The sequence below is a fragment of the Lipotes vexillifer genome, unplaced genomic scaffold (assembly GCF_000442215.2).
Source record: "Lipotes vexillifer unplaced genomic scaffold, Lipotes_vexillifer_v1.1 scaffold128, whole genome shotgun sequence".
Classification (NCBI taxonomy): Eukaryota; Metazoa; Chordata; class Mammalia; order Artiodactyla; family Lipotidae; genus Lipotes; species Lipotes vexillifer.
Window position 1 is genome coordinate 1,067,550 of NW_006797837.1, and position 16,204 is coordinate 1,083,753.

The window sequence follows — 16,204 nt, forward strand, 5'->3', positions numbered from 1 at the left end:
GGGGGGGTGGGGTGCGGTACTTCCCTGGCGATCCAGTGGTTAAGACTCCGAGCTTCCAATGCAGGGGGCGCGGGTTCGATCCCTCCTCGGGGGAACTAAGATCCCACATGCCACGCGGCATGAAAAAAGAAAAAGAAAAATAAAGACAGAGTGGGAAACAAGCCTGAGGATACGGCAGAAGAGAATGTGGTAGAAGCCCACGGGCAGCAGCTTTCCAAGCTCAAATGTTCGGTCCCAGGATTAGAGATGGGGGAGAACCCAGGCCTCCCGAGCGCAAACACTGATGAGGTGCGAGGACCCATGTATCCACGCGTCCCTCGGCCTCCCCAGGACCTCCTTGAAGTGGACAGAGGGGCTGCCTTCCCATGCGACCGTGACCTGCAGCCCTGGAGAGCCCCAGGCAGCGCCAGGGCGGGGCAGCAGCCATCAGTGAGAGGCCAGCCGTGCTCTCTGTGAATCCGTGAATTTGCTGCCCCGCTGGGACTCGAGAATTCCAGGAGCCAACCCTCGGCCTCCCTTTGACAGAGCCACTTTTCATCTTCTTTGGCTTCGGGCGCCAGCAAACGCACACAGGCGAAAATCAGTTAATAACTATGCACGTTTTATAATAAATTTTAACAATTTAAGAGTCTGGTACAGCTTTATTACAGTTTTTATTTCGCCGCACTAATTCAGTACCTAATAACCTGCCAGAGACACAGAATTCACTTGACATATGCGCTGAGAGCTAAGATAATGGAATATGCAGAGGGAGAACCTTGGGTCACACCCAGCAAGGCGTTCCTCCTTCCCCTGGGGATCCAGGAGGGAAAGCAGCTCTCAGAATTGCTGGGAGTGGACTGTGACCTGGGAGTCCCAACTTGGGTCCAAGCAGCGGGTTTCCCTGTGTTTCTGTCCCCCACGGAGGACAGGCAGGAGGGATGGAATAGCCCGGACGGTGCCGTGTTTAAGGACAGCCTGACTCTGCCGGGATTAGTCTCAGAGCACACAGCCTGCCCCACAGCATTCCTTAGATCTTTTGGTGGCTAGAAGGTGGAATGGCTCATCTTCTTGGGGCTGGCAGCTGGCCACCTCCACCTCATTCAGGCCTGACCCAAGGGAAAGGAGATCAGCCCAAATGAAAACCTCTTAGGAACTAGGTCCATCTTCCCTCCCTGCCTCTTCTGCCCACAGCACCTCCCCAGCAGGGTTCTCAAAGCCTGGCCCCCAGACCAGCAGCCTCTGCATCACCTGGGAAGCTGTTAGACATGCAAATTCTCAGCTCCGCCTCAGAACCCAATCTGACGTTCTGGGGGTGGAGCTCAGGGAATCTGTGGCCTAACAAACCCCCCAGGTGATTTTGATGCACGCTGGAATTTGAGAAATACTCAAGTTTGAAAGATCAAGAGAGAGCATTCTCTAGTGCCACCAGGAATGCTTACAAGTTAATGGGACTCAGTTCCAAAGCCTTTAAAATCACATTTCATGACCTCTACATTCTACTGCCAATCTTATTTAAAATATAGTAATAGGGAGATACATACATAAATACATATGTAAATACATACATACATATGTTTGTACATATATCAATATATGTATATATGTGTATGTATACACGCACACATACACACACATACACACAGCATTGTTTGGCATTCTCAGGTGAAAACAAAAGTTTTCTTTATGTGCTATTTCAGAATGACATGGAATTTAATAAAATGTCTTATCCATGTGGGTGTAGTGCTGTAACCTCTCACTGTTCTTCAGGTAAAATAAACTGATGTGGGAAAACATGAAAAAAAAAAAGAGAGAGAGAGAGCGTTCTAGAAACGTCTGTTGAAGCTGTGATCAAGCCGTCCAGAGGTCTGGGGGTGAGTTCTGTGCTGCTGTCTCTACGCTGCCAGGAAAACCTGGGCCTCAGTCTCCTCATTTAGAAAAATAAGGACACAGGCTGGACCTCACTAAGGCAGCCCTGACATCCGGGACAGATGGCTGAAATGAAGCCCAGCAGGTACCCACAGTGCCCCTGTCTTCAGGGAGAGGCCCGAGTGGATCACGTCCTACAGCCCCCACTGGGGTGTGTGGTTGCTAAAGGCATCTTAGCTTCCAAACAAAGGAGAACAACGGCAAGGAGAGGGGTCCACGACCAGCAAGAGTGACAGAGGGAGAGAAAGCAAGGTAGGCTGAATGTGTGAGCATGTGTGTGTGTGTCTGCACATGCGCAATAGGAGAATTTAGCTAGGTCCCTGCTCCTTTAGTTTTCTTTTCTCTCCCCTTTATCTCTTTCCTCTATCTCTTGACCATCTGCTTCTCCGAGAACATGATGAAGTCTCTCCCATTCTACTGAGAAGTAAACTCAACGCTTCCTGAGGTTTTGCAACTCCCTCTGTCTGCCACCCTCTCTCTCCTTCCCACCAGAATGGATCCCCTTGAAACAGTGGTCTCCACTCAAAGGCATCACTTCACAGCTCCAGTTCCTTCCCTGACCTCCCTCAATCTGGCTTCCACCTCCATCGTTCCAGGAAAGCATGCTGGGCGCCTCCTACTTTCCAAACCCGAGGGTTGCTCCCTGCCCTCGTTCTCTACGGCATCCCCTCCTCTCCAGGTTTTGCCTTCTGATGCTAAGTAACTGCCACCCTTCGACCTTTTGTATCCTTAGTTTAAATTTTTACATTTGATGTTTCATTACATACACATATATACATTATACTATCCAAAATATGTTAGGGAAATAGACAAGGTATGGTCTCTACCCAATTTTTTCAGTGTCCCTTAAATGAAACTCCAGAAGAAAACATCATTTTAGAACAAAATGCCGGAAAAATTTTCTTTTCCTTGCGGAACTAGCTTATCATCTCATGGACAATGAAACTCAAGAAGCAATTCCCCAAAAAAGTTTGAAACAGGCAAATCGACGATGTCAGTCTCTATGGAGAGAGGAGGGATCTGGGGTGTGAATACTGTCCTAGTTCTTGATCTGGGTACTGCTGAGTGTGTTCAGCCGGTAAAAATGTATGAAGCTATGTAATTAATGATGTGAGACCTTTGGGATACATATTGTACTTCTGTAAGTATTTTAAGGAATTCCCATTTTCCTTTTTTAAAAAATTGAAATATAGCTGATTTACAATGTTGTGTTAGATTCGGCGAAGTGATATATATATATATATATATATATATATATATATATATATATATATATATATATATATATATATATATATCCTTTTTATATATATATATATATATATATATATATATATATAAATCCCCTTTTTAAAATCCTTTTCCATTACAGGTTATTACGAAATATTGAGTATAGTTCCCTGTGCTATACAGTACATACTTGTTGGCCCATTTTCCTGTTTTCTGACCAGAAGTTCTGATCAGATTGGTGGCTCTATTATTTTTTTTTCTTTTTTTTTGGCCATACCGTGCGGCATGTGGGATCTTATTTCCCTGACCAGAGATAGAACACGCGCCCCCTGCAGTGGAAGTGCAAGTCTTAACTGCTAGACCTCCACGGAAGTCCCTCAATTATACTCTTATACAACCCTTTGACCTTCAATTGTGCATTCTATTTTTTTCTGATCTTGTGCTTCTAAACTGTATTCTCCTTGGTACAGAATTTTTCTCCTTAGTTTATGATTTGTATATTTTCTACTTCATTATATATCCACCACCAAAATGCTTTATGGAAATAGCCAAGGTAGAAATAAATAGATCTTCTTTCAAGTGGAGAAAGTCTATTTTTTGTCTCTGCATCCTTCATGCCCGGCATATAGTAGTTACTCGATTAATGTTGAAAGAAAGAAAAGTCTATCTGTAAAGGAAAAGAGAAAAATAGGGCAAAAGTAAATGGAGATCTCAGGAGTCAAGAAAGGGGTCCTCTTAAGATGAAGGAGACCTGAGCAGGTCTCTAAGGATGTTGGGAAGAAGCCAAGAGAAAAAGACAAGTGGAAAATGGGGAGGATGATCTATGAGCCTTGTTCCCAGGAGAAGAGACAGAATACAGGAAGGGGATAAATTGTCTTAAACAGGAGAGACACCTCGTTTTCCGTCTCCTTGACTGGTTTCGCTAGTTTCCTCTCTTTAACCTGTAAATAGTTGTAATGCCTCAGAATCCACTCCCGAGTCCTCTCCATCCGTAGCCGGCCTCCTGATCATCTCATCTGATACAGCTTTAAATACCATCTGGGCTCATGGCTCCCAAGGCTGTACCCAGCCCAGATCTCTCCCGTGAACTCAGGACAGCCCACTCAACGTCGCTGCCGGGATGCCCAACAGACGTTGCAAAGTGAGCAGAACCAACTTCTGATCTTCTCCCAAACCTGCTCCACCCACAGCTGTCCCCATCAGAGGCCAAAGAAGCTTGAGTCATCCTTGACTCATCTTTTCATCTCACACAATTACCCAATCCCTCAGCAAATCCCATTGCCTCCATTCTTAAAACAAAACAAACAAACAAACAAAAACAGTAACAAAAAAACAGAATCCTAGTACTTTGCACACATCCACTGTTACCCCCCATCCAGCCACCGTCCCCTCTCACTGGGATTTGCTAATCATCTTCCAGCTGGTCTTCCTGCTTCCACCCCATCACCTACAATTGTTTCCCAACACGGTAGGTAGAAGAATCATTTTAAAATGTCCCTCCTCTGCTCAGAACCCGGTGCAAACTTCCATCTCCCTCAGAGTCAGAGCCCAAGTTCTGGTGACACCTCCAAGGGCATTACTCCAGCACTGCCTTCTCCCCGCATCCCGTCTGGGATTGCGCCCACCCAGGCCCATCACTCTCCCTGAGTGATGTTCTCTCCAGCACATGCTATTTACAATTTACAATTCACCCTGCTGTTGCTTAGTTTTTGTCTTCCCCACTGGATGAAAGTTTCACAAGAGCAGGGCTTTCTGTCTGGTTTGTTCACTGCTGTGCCTAGACCGCAGCTCCGTGCACGTTTTGTGCTCAATACGTATTGGTTGAATTCCATTTTCCCAAGTGACTCTCTCTCCTATCTCCCTTAGAATAAAGTTCCCTCCTTTGCAGGCGCCCAAGGCCCTTTGGGACCTGGCCCCTCTCTCATCACCTGGCCCTCCAGAACATAGCCAGGTGGAAATCACCCACCACCCCCTCAAGTGTCTCTTTCACCTCTGGCCTTTGCTTGTGTCACCTCCTCTGTCAAGAATGCTCTTCCAAAGCCACCTCTTTGGGGACTCACTTTGGGGGTCACCCAAATAACTGAGCTGAGCCCAAGTTAGGGCCCTACCGCTGTGCGCCCGTGGTCCCCTGGACTCCTGCCTCTCATAACCTGCATCACCTGCATGGACACAACTGTCTGTCTCCCACTTGACAGCAGAGATGCTGTCATCCTGGGCTTGATGCCCTGGGTGAATGCTAGGTAGTGATGGTATTAGTTGTTGTTATTATTATTATATTATTATTACAATTACTATTATCTTTGATAAATATTTATTAAATCAGTGACTCTCCCCAATGGGCACTGTCTACATACACATCAACTGATTGATGAACTGACTGATCTATTGATTGACTTGTCCTACACACCAGAGTGACAGAGCGGTTTTCCCTTTTCAAGGCTCTTCTCTTCTTCAAACATGACAAAGAGGGGGTAGCCCACGGTGAGGGAAGGCAGTGGGGACTTCGACGCCCAGCAAGCAGAACGGCTTCCAGGACACGCCTGGGGTCCACAGGCTCCTTCTCCAGGTCCTCGTGCAGGAGATATTTTGTATTAGTTCAGATTTCCCCACAAAAGGACATATTTGAGTCCCAATTTATGACAGTCACGGGGGCTCTTTGATGCATCTGGCTCCACTGCATCTCTTAAGTAAAGTGAGTGAGCAGTGGTTTGGTTTAGCTGTTAAAGATCACCTATGTTGAAGGTTACATGTCCACAGACCATCATGTATTTATTCAATAAACTTTTCTGTAGTTTCAGGGCCACGCCAGGCCCCGTGCTAGCCATGGGGAGGGGTGTGATGGCACGGATGAGGTCGTCCCTGCCCTCAGAGAAGGCATGGGCCAGTGGCCAGTGAGGGGGCCATTGGAGCTATTTAAATATCAATAGTTCCATCCTCGGTGATACAGTTTACTTAACTGAAGGTGGCTGCCTTCATTGGACGGACAGAACAATTTCTTTTGTACCTGCTGTGTCCCCAGACCTCAGCTACATTATTCCACTGAATCCTGACAACTTTACCATATCACAGTTGAAGAGACTGAAGCTCACTGGGATTAGGTAACTGGCCCAGGCCACACGCTAGTAAGCGGTGGAGCTGACATTCCAACAGAGGTCTGTCCTTCCCCGAAGGCCAGGTCCTTTCTGCTCCATCGCCCTGGTAATGTGAGAGCCCGCCAAGGCCATTCAATGAATTCCCATGGACCACAAAACTCTACGAAGTTGCCGGGTCTAAACAAACTCCATTGGGATCTCTTTATAGCTCCTTGAAAGCCAGCAGCCATCCAATAAATTTTGACACACACACACACACACACACACACACACACACACACACACACACATACACACACACATCATTAAGGTGAAGAGAAAAACTGACACAAAGGAACAGTCTACCTATTTAACCATTGGGCCTCAAGGGGGGTGAAGGGGAAAGGGAAGGAAGAGGGGCCCGTCTCTGCCTGAGGAGAACCCAGGTTGGACCCTCTGTCTATGAGCTCAGGAAAGTACCCTGCTCGCCATGGCCACGGTCCCACCTAGCATCCCAACACCAGGCAGAAGCCCAACCCTCACGATGCCATTCACAGACCAGCTGGAAGCAAAGCTGAGAAGGGGGTATGAAACCCTCCCACGGGCCTCCCCGCTTCATCCTGCTTCCCGTGTGGCTTTCAGTTTACAGGAAACATCTCTCCCTGGATGCCTCCCTCAGAATCTCCAAATTATTACACGAATCCACTGATGGGCACAGTGATTAGGAATGCCATCAAGGGCTTCATTTGTAGGTTCTGAATAGTCTCTCCTAACCAGAGTGTTTCTGCCACGGCTGAGAGTTTTGTTGTCCTGAGAATACTAATCACATTGCAACCCTGGTCTCCGGGAGGCACAGACACTGACTTCCATGCCATTCACCCAGAGAAAGTTCCCATTCTTTGCTGGGGGATCGGGAAGGATTTCGCTGCACACACCCTAACTACTGTTTCTGTGAACAGCTGGGGACACTGCAGGCAATGACTTTGTGGGGAAATCCCCACTCCCGCGAGCTATGCTTTGGCCCACATCCCTCTCAAGATTTGAAAAGCAATGTTAATCATCCAGAGTGTTTTAAAGCCCCTGAAAACATCAGTAAAAGTGCTTTGCATCCGAAGCTACTTTCCCGGGGCAGGGGTTGCAAGCCTCCTCTCAAAGCACATGGACCCCGTATTTCGGGCTCCCGGGGACTGTTACCCAGGATGACGAAAATGGCTCCCTCTGCCAGGGCCTGGCTTTCAGGGACATCTGTGAGGTCGTGTCAAGAGGAAACCTCTCTTTCGGGTACGACTCGAGAAGAGCATTTCACCCAGAAGGAAGCTCTGGGGATGAAAACAAATCAATGAAGGATTTACAGATAGATGTTCTCTGGGCCCAAGTGCAATTTACAAAATGCAATGGGAAAGAAGATAAATCTCCCTCTCTCTGCCAGCCTAGAGCAGATTCCTGAAGAAAAACAACTCTTTACCACAGAACCTTAGACTCGGCTAGAAGTGAGTTTCCTCAAAAGGCACCGGGAAAGGGTTATGGATTCCTGAAATCCTACAGCAAGCATTTTAATCGAGTAGCATTCAATGTAAAGGGGAAGGGAGGTGCCGCACGGTGTTCCTGCCGGGACAATTTACAGAGAGAAAGTTCTGTGCGATGAGTTTTCCAATAACACAGGGGAACGGCCATCGTCAGACTGACCCAGTGGCAGGTCATTGATTTAAGGAGCGAGTCAAAGTCAGGGTTATGCCCTTTTCATGCTGACCTGAGACAGGGGACCCGGCCAGGGAGGAAATGCTTTGGCAGGAGCCTGAGCTTGAAGAAACATGTTTCCTGGCTCCTCCAAGCCACTTGGGCAGCTAGGTGAAGCCAGGGCCAAAACAAACACATTGGGAGCTCCCTCCAGACCCCGACCCCTCCCCTTCCTCCGAAACCCATGAAAACTTGATTTGTTTCAACTAAACACAAGCTGGGAAACTGGAGAGGAAGCAGAGGGGAAAGCAGGAAAGAAAGGCGGGCCAGGCAGCGTCCATGCAGTCAGTTGTGTTATTATTGATTTAGAGCCACACAAGCCCCAGAGTGCCATCGACAAGGATCATACCTCCTGCTGATCTCGGGGGAAACTCTCCAAGATCCATGGCTGGGAGTTAAGGAGAATCTCTAAGCCATCAGGAAGGAGCGGAGCACTGCAGCTCCTCAGAATGATGGACCAGGGCGAGCTTTAATTAACAGGGTCTGATGCCTCTTCTTTTTTGGTAACTGAGAAGATTTAAAGGGCTAGAGTCCCAATTTGGAGGGTGCCGGTGCTGCGCCTGCTGCTGCCTTTGCTGCTGCTCCGTCCACTGCTCCCAGCTGCTGGAACAGCTTCCTGCAGACCTCTCTCTTCAGCAAGGAAGCGGAGCAATGAAGGTGGGAAAGTGCAGCCAGGAGCCCCGGGGGGATCTTGGGCTACATGGTTTGAATCAGAACTGCAGGGCCATGGACCCAGGCATTGCCCATCCGAGTGAGTCCTGCACACACTCTCCCAGACCGGGGAGAGAAGCTGGGCTCCTTGGGTGCAGGTGACTGCAGGGACCGCCTCTCCAGATGTGGGGTTGGATGGACAGTGCCCAGGAAGAGTGGGCAGCAGGGGCTCTGCTGTGTGCTTCCTTCCTGAAAGGACGGCTGGGTGACAGCTACCGTGTACGCTGTACACACACCCCTGCCCATAAACACACGTATCTGTCCACGTACACACGCATGCCTGCACATGCACACACACATGTACCTGCACATGTACAAGTGTCTGCCCAGGTACACACACACCCCTGCCCATGCACACACATGCCTGCCTGCGTACACACATATCTGTCCAGGTACACACACACCTATCTAGGTACGCACACATGCCCATCTTCCAGACCCCCAGGTACAAAGGCACATGACCTGCAGCCAGCCAGACGTCCTGTCCTATACCTGTATTTTACAGGTAGATCAACAAGGGAAATAGTTGTAACACAGAGCACAGCCAGAAGGGAGCCTAGGGTAAGGCGGTGGAGGTATAAGCCAAGGGGCGGGGGGGGCGGGGGGGTCCCTGCCTCTATGCTTCCTGTCCAGGAGCAGGGCTCTATGCCAGGGAGAGTCTCAATTCAAGACCAAGACCCCCAGAGCCCCGCTGGCCACATGGCCTCTCTCCAGCTGCTCCCGCTGTCTATTCGTGAAGCCTCACCTTGGATAAGACCTCACTGCCTCCTCACACTTACCTATCCTGGGCTTGGCATCCTTACAAGAGTTGATTTTCTCTGTGATACTTCAGCCGATATAGCAGCACCTAGTGTGATACTTTTAATATCATTTTCTCCCAGTAAGCACCCAAAAGAAATCCGGCCAATTGGGGCTCAGCAGACTCAGGGCCCAGCCCTCAGGGGCGGGGGGGTGGGGAGGGGAGTAGAGCGCCGGATGCGGGTGAACCTCAGATCCTGCCCAGCTCTGCTACGAGCACAGATGCGACCCTCTCCCCATCTTGAGCCTGGATTTCCTCATTTGTAAAATGACAGGGTTGAACTGAGCCAGTGCCCTTCCCCGAGAGGGGAAGCCAGGAGGAAGACGTGGGGACTCTCAGAATGCACGCTCCATTATCCAAACACCAAGCTGGACCACATCTTCTCGGCTGACGGGGACGGCACACTGCAGAGGGCATCCGCTAAAAAAAAATCTAGAAAAACACTGTGCGGGATTATTGCCAAAGGCCTCCGAGTCAGTGAGGGATGGAGTGGGGCGGACACACTCTCCCTGATTGCAGCTTCTCCTCTGAGCCATGGGTCCTGCACACGTCAGGAAGCAAGTGCTTGCAATTCCAGCCAAGCCTCAGGTAAAATCACCGACAGCTTCAGTCTCTCCCCACCTTTCCCACACCCACTTTACCCCTGCCTGGCACCCTCCTCTCACCCTCAGATGCCAGTGCCCTCAAGCCCCCTGGCAATAAAAACCTTCTTAGCAAAGACCCTGCTATCACCCGCTTAGACATCAGCTCCATGTAACTTCCTGTCTCTATCCTCTGGGGAGACTTGCATATGGCATCTTCTCTTGCCTTGAATGAGAGTGACCAAGAAAAATGGGGAGATCGGGGCTGGGGGCTGAGGTGGGAGATGTGTGCCTGGCACAAAAAGTGTCCCCACAGACTCACAGCCCCAGACCCCTCTGGCCCTTGGGGCATCTCTGAGCAAGGTGGCCTCTGGGGTTGACAGAGCTGGCACAGCAGAGACACATGACAAGGAAGTATCTGGAGGGGACAAGGGAATTCCAGGCTCCATTCCTACTATCAGATCCTTGGGGTCTCTTCCCCAGTTTTCATTAATAAAATCAAGCCCCACATCTTTGAGACTGGCAACAAAGAGAGTGCTTCCCTGGGGAGGAACAGTGGCCTCAATACCCCTCGCTCGGGGACCCCTGGAGTACTCTCCCCATGGAACCACAGCTGCCAGTGCCATGGCCCCGTGGCCCTTGGTGCCCCATGATGCCGCAATACACGTCTTTCCTCAGAACAAAGGGCTATGAAGGCAGAGAGTGACAGGACCTAGGCCCCCGGGGCAGAGACAGTGGCTTACTCAGCTCCACCACAGCCCCCAGTAGGCCCTTAGGAAGGGAGGTCATCTGAGGCCCCCACCACGGGGAAGTGCCCTTGGGAAGATCCTGACCTCTCCAAGTCCAAACGGAAAAGACCTCGGCCTAAAGAGACAGGCGGTCCCTCCGCACCTGTCTGAGGTCCACCGTTTCTGCCCCTTCGGCCTCTCCTCCAGTGACTGACAAATGAGAATGTCCACCCCCTTCATTCTTATCTGCAGGAGCTTAACTTTATCTGACTTTTGCAAGATAAGCTTACCAGAATACAACTCAGGAGGCCTCACTCTTTAAACGGTGGGACTGATTCCACGGAGCCTCGAAATTGGCCTGCCCCCAAATCTGCTTTTGTGAATCTGCTTATCCCCCCTGGCCCCTAGGCACAGGCCAGTCGCAGATGCTCTGCCACGCTGGGACCGGGCTTTCTGGACCACTCTTCCCAGGCACCCCTGCCCACTGGCTTCCAGTGGTTCAGCCAAAGGAGGCAGATGGGAAAGCCAGGAGGGAGAGAGCACAGAGGGATGGCTCCCGCCCCCAGCTTCCTTCGTTACTGCTGAGACCAGCCTCACTGCACCCCTTCCGAGGTCCAGCACCAGCTCTGCCCGCCTCGCAGAGGTGCCAGCAGCTGGGTCATGTCCCCCTGCAGTCAGACCACCCACCAGCCATCCACACTCCACCACAACTGCTGCGTCCCCTCCACTGTAGCAGTCCTGCTGGGTTGACGCCTCCGTCAGGGCCTCTCTTAGGCCAGGTAAGACCACCTCTTTCCTTGTGTTCCCCAGCCCTAGAGATGGTAGCTGTTCTCACAGTGATTAATTCTTGGATTATTTCAGCTTTCCAGTTCCTGTGTAATTAATCCTCTGTGTTAAATGCCATCTGTTTGAAATAGCTAGTGTGGTTTCATTTTCCTGACTGGACAAGAATTTTCCTTGGAGATCCCAAATTGGAGTGTTCTGATAGTCATGTTCAAGTCAGAATCTGAACATTCTGGCACATACCACACGTTCTGGAAATCAATGTTAACATTTGCAGGTTAAAAGAAATTACGAGACAGAGGAAAGTTTTAAGATTGTTCCTCATGTTGGAGCTCACTGGCATATCCTTATGTTACATATTTGTCATTTATTACAACAAATTTACAGATATCAAAAAGAAAAAATAGGGCTTCCCAGGTGGCGCAGTGGTTGAGAGTCCACCTGCCGATGCAGGGGACACGGGTTCGTGCCCCGGTCCGGGAAGATCCCACATGCCGCAGAGCGGCTGGGCCCGTGAGCCATGGCCGCTGAGCCTGTGCGTCCGGAGCCTGTGCTCCGCAACGAGAGAGGCCACAACAGGGAGAGGCCCGCGTACCGCAAAAAAAAAAAAAAAAACAAACAAAAAAAAAACTCCTGGTCTAATTTTAGAGCTACTGAATTCAAAACAAAAGATTCTTCAGGGGTAACTTAGGAAGTCAACCTCAGAACTGAACTGAACGTCAGCCCTGCGGGGAAGAACTCAGGGTAACTTACACATGATCGTTCTGAGAGGCCACAACAGTGAGAGGCCCGCGTACCGCAAAAAAAAAAAAAAAACAAACAAAAAAAAAACTCCTGGTCTAATTTTAGAGCTACTGAATTCAAAACAAAAGATTCTTCAGGGGTAACTTAGGAAGTCAACCTCAGAACTGAACTGAACGTCAGCCCTGCGGGGAAGAACTCAGGGTAACTTACACATGATCGTTCTGCTTACTGGTAGATGCTATGTTAGGTTCATTGAGTAAATCTTAGTACGCTTCAACAATATTTTGGAACTTGGACCGTGTAGGCTATTAGGGTATTGGAGCTCCTTAATTCATCTCTCACTTTATCCCCTTGGGGTTCTGATCTGAGAACAGAGAGCCAAGACAAAATTTTTCCTCGGGCAGGGGTAAGAATGTGGAGGCAAAATGTTTTTGCAGAGTCCATTACCTCATCCTGACCTCTGCCCAGTTTTCCAGGACACCACATCCAGCATGGTCAGCGTGTGCTACCCTAGAGATATGGCCCTACACAGCCTTCTCCTCTCCATCCGCACTGTCACCGGTTTCACGCAAGCCCTTTCCTCTCTCAGCTGATCTCCTACGAGAAATTTCTAAATGAATCCCCCTCCCTCCATTCACCAATAATGCCTGGTGTCCTGCTAGGCACCAGAGATGTGGTGGCAGGTAGGGGAGATGCAGCCCAGCCTTTGGGGAGTTCAGGAGCTTGAGAAAAGACAAATATCAAGCAATTGCAAAAGGGAACAAGGACAAAGAACAAGAAATGCCCAGGGGGATGGCCAGCTCTCATCTGAGGACTGACTTACTCTGCAGGAATTGGGGAAGGCTCCTGAGGTGGGACCTGGCGAATAAGTAGGTGCTGGTGATGTGACGGGGGAGGGATTGCTCCCGAAAGACAGAACAGGCTCTAGGGTACCAGGCACCAGGCAAGCAGGATGCCAACACTGACCAAGCAGAGGCACTGGTTCGTGGTCAGGTGGAGAAGTAAGTAAGCAAGGGACACCCGCGAGGCCTGCGTGCTTCACGGTAAAGGAGAGAGGAAGCTGTGATGGGGCTAGGCTGGATCGTGAGATGTACCTAAACGATCCTGCATCAATATGTGTTCTCTAAGGAATCTGCGGTACAATCCAAGTAAGCAGTGAGGGAAACGTGAACAAGGCTTGACAGTCGGAGCACAGTTGGATCAATGGGTCTAAAATACAAAACATTTGTTACTCGTGGTGTGTGGGATAAGATCAAACTCCTTATTCTGTCTAAAAGGCCCTTTGTAAACTGGTGGCACCAATCTACCTTTCATCCCCCTCTCATCTCCTCCCAAGGTCCCCTCCTAACACACCTCAATCAGCTCCAGCCGCATGCAACCACTTGCAACTCCCAGAATAGGCCAGCCTCACACATGGAGCCTTAGCGCTGCTGTTCCTCCATCCTGGAATGTCCTTCCTTGCTGCCCTAGTGAACTCCTACTTATCCCTCAAGGGCCGACTCTGATGTCACCCCAAGGATCACCTTTCCTCCCAGCTTCCCCCAGGCAGAGAAGGGTACCTACCTCCCCGGGGGGCAATTACCACCCTGTACAGCCACGTGACTGCCTCGTGCTCCCTAAGAGTACCAGCAGGTGTCCTCCTATTCTTAGTGCCTCGTACAAGGCAGTCCCACAAATTCTGTTTCAAATGAACTAGAGTATATAATTCCACATTAACAAACTAAGCGAGCTTAGCTCCCTGGTGTAAAATGCAAACTTTGTAAAACTCACACCTATGAATTTCGAATCAAATGTCAACAATCTGGGAGCCACTAATGGCCTATAATCAAGGGAAAGTCTGCTCAGTAAGTAAATAGTTGTCTTCTTTGTTGGAATAAACCACAAGTAATGATTTACTAATTTTCTCGTTTTCCGCACATTAGTCAAATTTTCTAGAGTGGTTTCACTGTGTCCTTGCCCGCAGAAGTAGGCTAGACATGGCCCCTCAGTGCAAGAACAAGAGGCCCCTGCTCCTGTAGGCTTGCCCATGGGTTGCCAAATCAAAGTAAATGTATAGGGTCCCAATTTAAAGGGAAAGCGCTCCAACATGGCATGGCTTCCATGTGTATGGGATACGGGCATGCAAGATTTGAAGCCACCAGCTTACAAAGCACCAAAGTCCAAGCGCCAACGTACAGCCTTCTCCCACGAAGGTAAAGAGACGTCCACCTCATTCCTCCAGTGGTAAAGCAGAGATGAAAATCCCCAAGCTTACTGCCCCGGAGACTTCTGTGAGCCCGTGGGATCAACTGTATAAACGTTAAGGTCTTGGCTGAAGTCTCCTCTTGAACCCCAGCTCTAACTTCTTGATCTGCTCTTATGCCCAGCTCTCTAACGTATCACGGATCAGCCTCCACGGCCACATTTACCTGGTGGATGTGGATCTGGTACAGATGTTGCTCTGCCCCCCTATCCCCCACTACAGGGCACAGAGCTTTGCTTTCCTGAATCCCTGGTGAATCTGAGTTCTGCTTCACTGCCCTGCAGTTCAAGGGCTCAGAGGATTTGCAAATAGCAGCAAAGGCAGCCTGCTTTGTTCTCCCCAAACGGCCAGATTCTTCCCTCTCCAGTTCCCCTCTCCTTCCTCCTTCTTTCTCTCTGTCCCACTCCCTGGGCTGAGAGGGTGGCACACCTGGTGCCACAAACACCTTATGAGAGGGCACGACAGACTCAGAGCATGAACTGGACATGCGAGGAGTTATTAGTGAAATCTGTTCCCAGCACATGGAGGGTTAGGGCCTCAGGAGCCCCTCTAAATCCAGACACAGAGGTGCAGCCTGGGCAGATGTTAGGCTCCCAAGCGGCTCACTGGCTCACGCAGCGGCCTGGGGAGGTGGGGAGACATCCCCAGGTGAACTTTCTGAAGGTGATGAGTGGCTTGCAGCTTGACGGATAGCTTTGCTCTGTCCACCTGACCGTGGGCATCAGCACAGCTGGCCGTACTGTCCAAGCCTCTAGGAGTAGAGCAGCCGTGCAGGGTGCTCTGGATAATGTGTATGTGAGCGAGCGTCACTGTCATTTCCCTAAATCACACTGCTGTCACTTAGCAAGGCCATCTCCCGACGTTCAAAGACCGAGCTTCCTCTCCTATCTCAGAGCCGGACAAGGTGCCAAACTCAACAATAAAACCATTGGCTTCTAAGAAAACAAACCAGTCAGACAAGCTTGTGTGTACAGACACAAGCTGAGGCCAGAAGAAGGGAAGCAGAGCAATGTCCACAGCCCCAGTATCCTGGCTCCAAACACAGAAAACCCACTGTGGAGAGAGGGCTACAGTCAAGCGGTGAGATTCCAGGCAAAGGGCAGCCCTGTTAGGGGCATGAATGGCCACCAGCCAGCCTTGCAACCAGGGTCTTTTCCGGCCAAGAGATAGGAGCCGTGCAAGGAAGCTTGAGTGGGGAATGGGATGGGAGCTGCTAGGATGCCCAAAGCACCCACTCCCCTCCCCCAAACAAGAGACCCCCATGTGGCTCTCTCCAGTCCAGCCACCTGTCTTAGCACACTGTGAGGTTTCCCTGGCCAGAGTCCTTGTTAATTTCCGTGCAATTTCGACACAACTAATGCACACTCATCTTTGAAAGTTGGAAAACACAGAGGGAATCTTTCCAAATGCCGCCAATCAAGGGTCACTGCCATGAAAATTTATTTGATTTATTGCCAATAAGAGCCTGGCAAAAGCTTCCTTCTCCACCGCCCGCTTCTTTATAAACTGTGACCAGGCACTAAGGTGACTGGGCTCTGAGCCTCTTCTGGAGGACCCAGCCTGCTTGTGCCCCACCTGCCGAGCCAGTTGGGGCAGAGGCTGGGCCACAGGGGCTCAACACCTGTGTGGGCAGGCTGTCTTTGGAGGTCAAGACTGGACCCCCCTCATCT

At 50.0% G+C, this 16,204-nt stretch overlaps 1 protein-coding gene across 1 annotated transcript in view; it reads right to left on the reverse strand.

Moving 5' to 3' along the window:
- Window positions 1-8,405, reverse strand: part of CALN1 (calneuron 1) — a 467,864-nt gene extending 459,459 nt beyond the window's left edge. The window contains exon 1 of the mRNA XM_007469911.1: window positions 8,296-8,405. The gene's annotated coding sequence lies outside the window, so the exon portion shown is untranslated. The remainder of the gene's footprint in view (window positions 1-8,295) is intronic.
- Window positions 8,406-16,204: the final 7,799 nt, after the last annotated feature.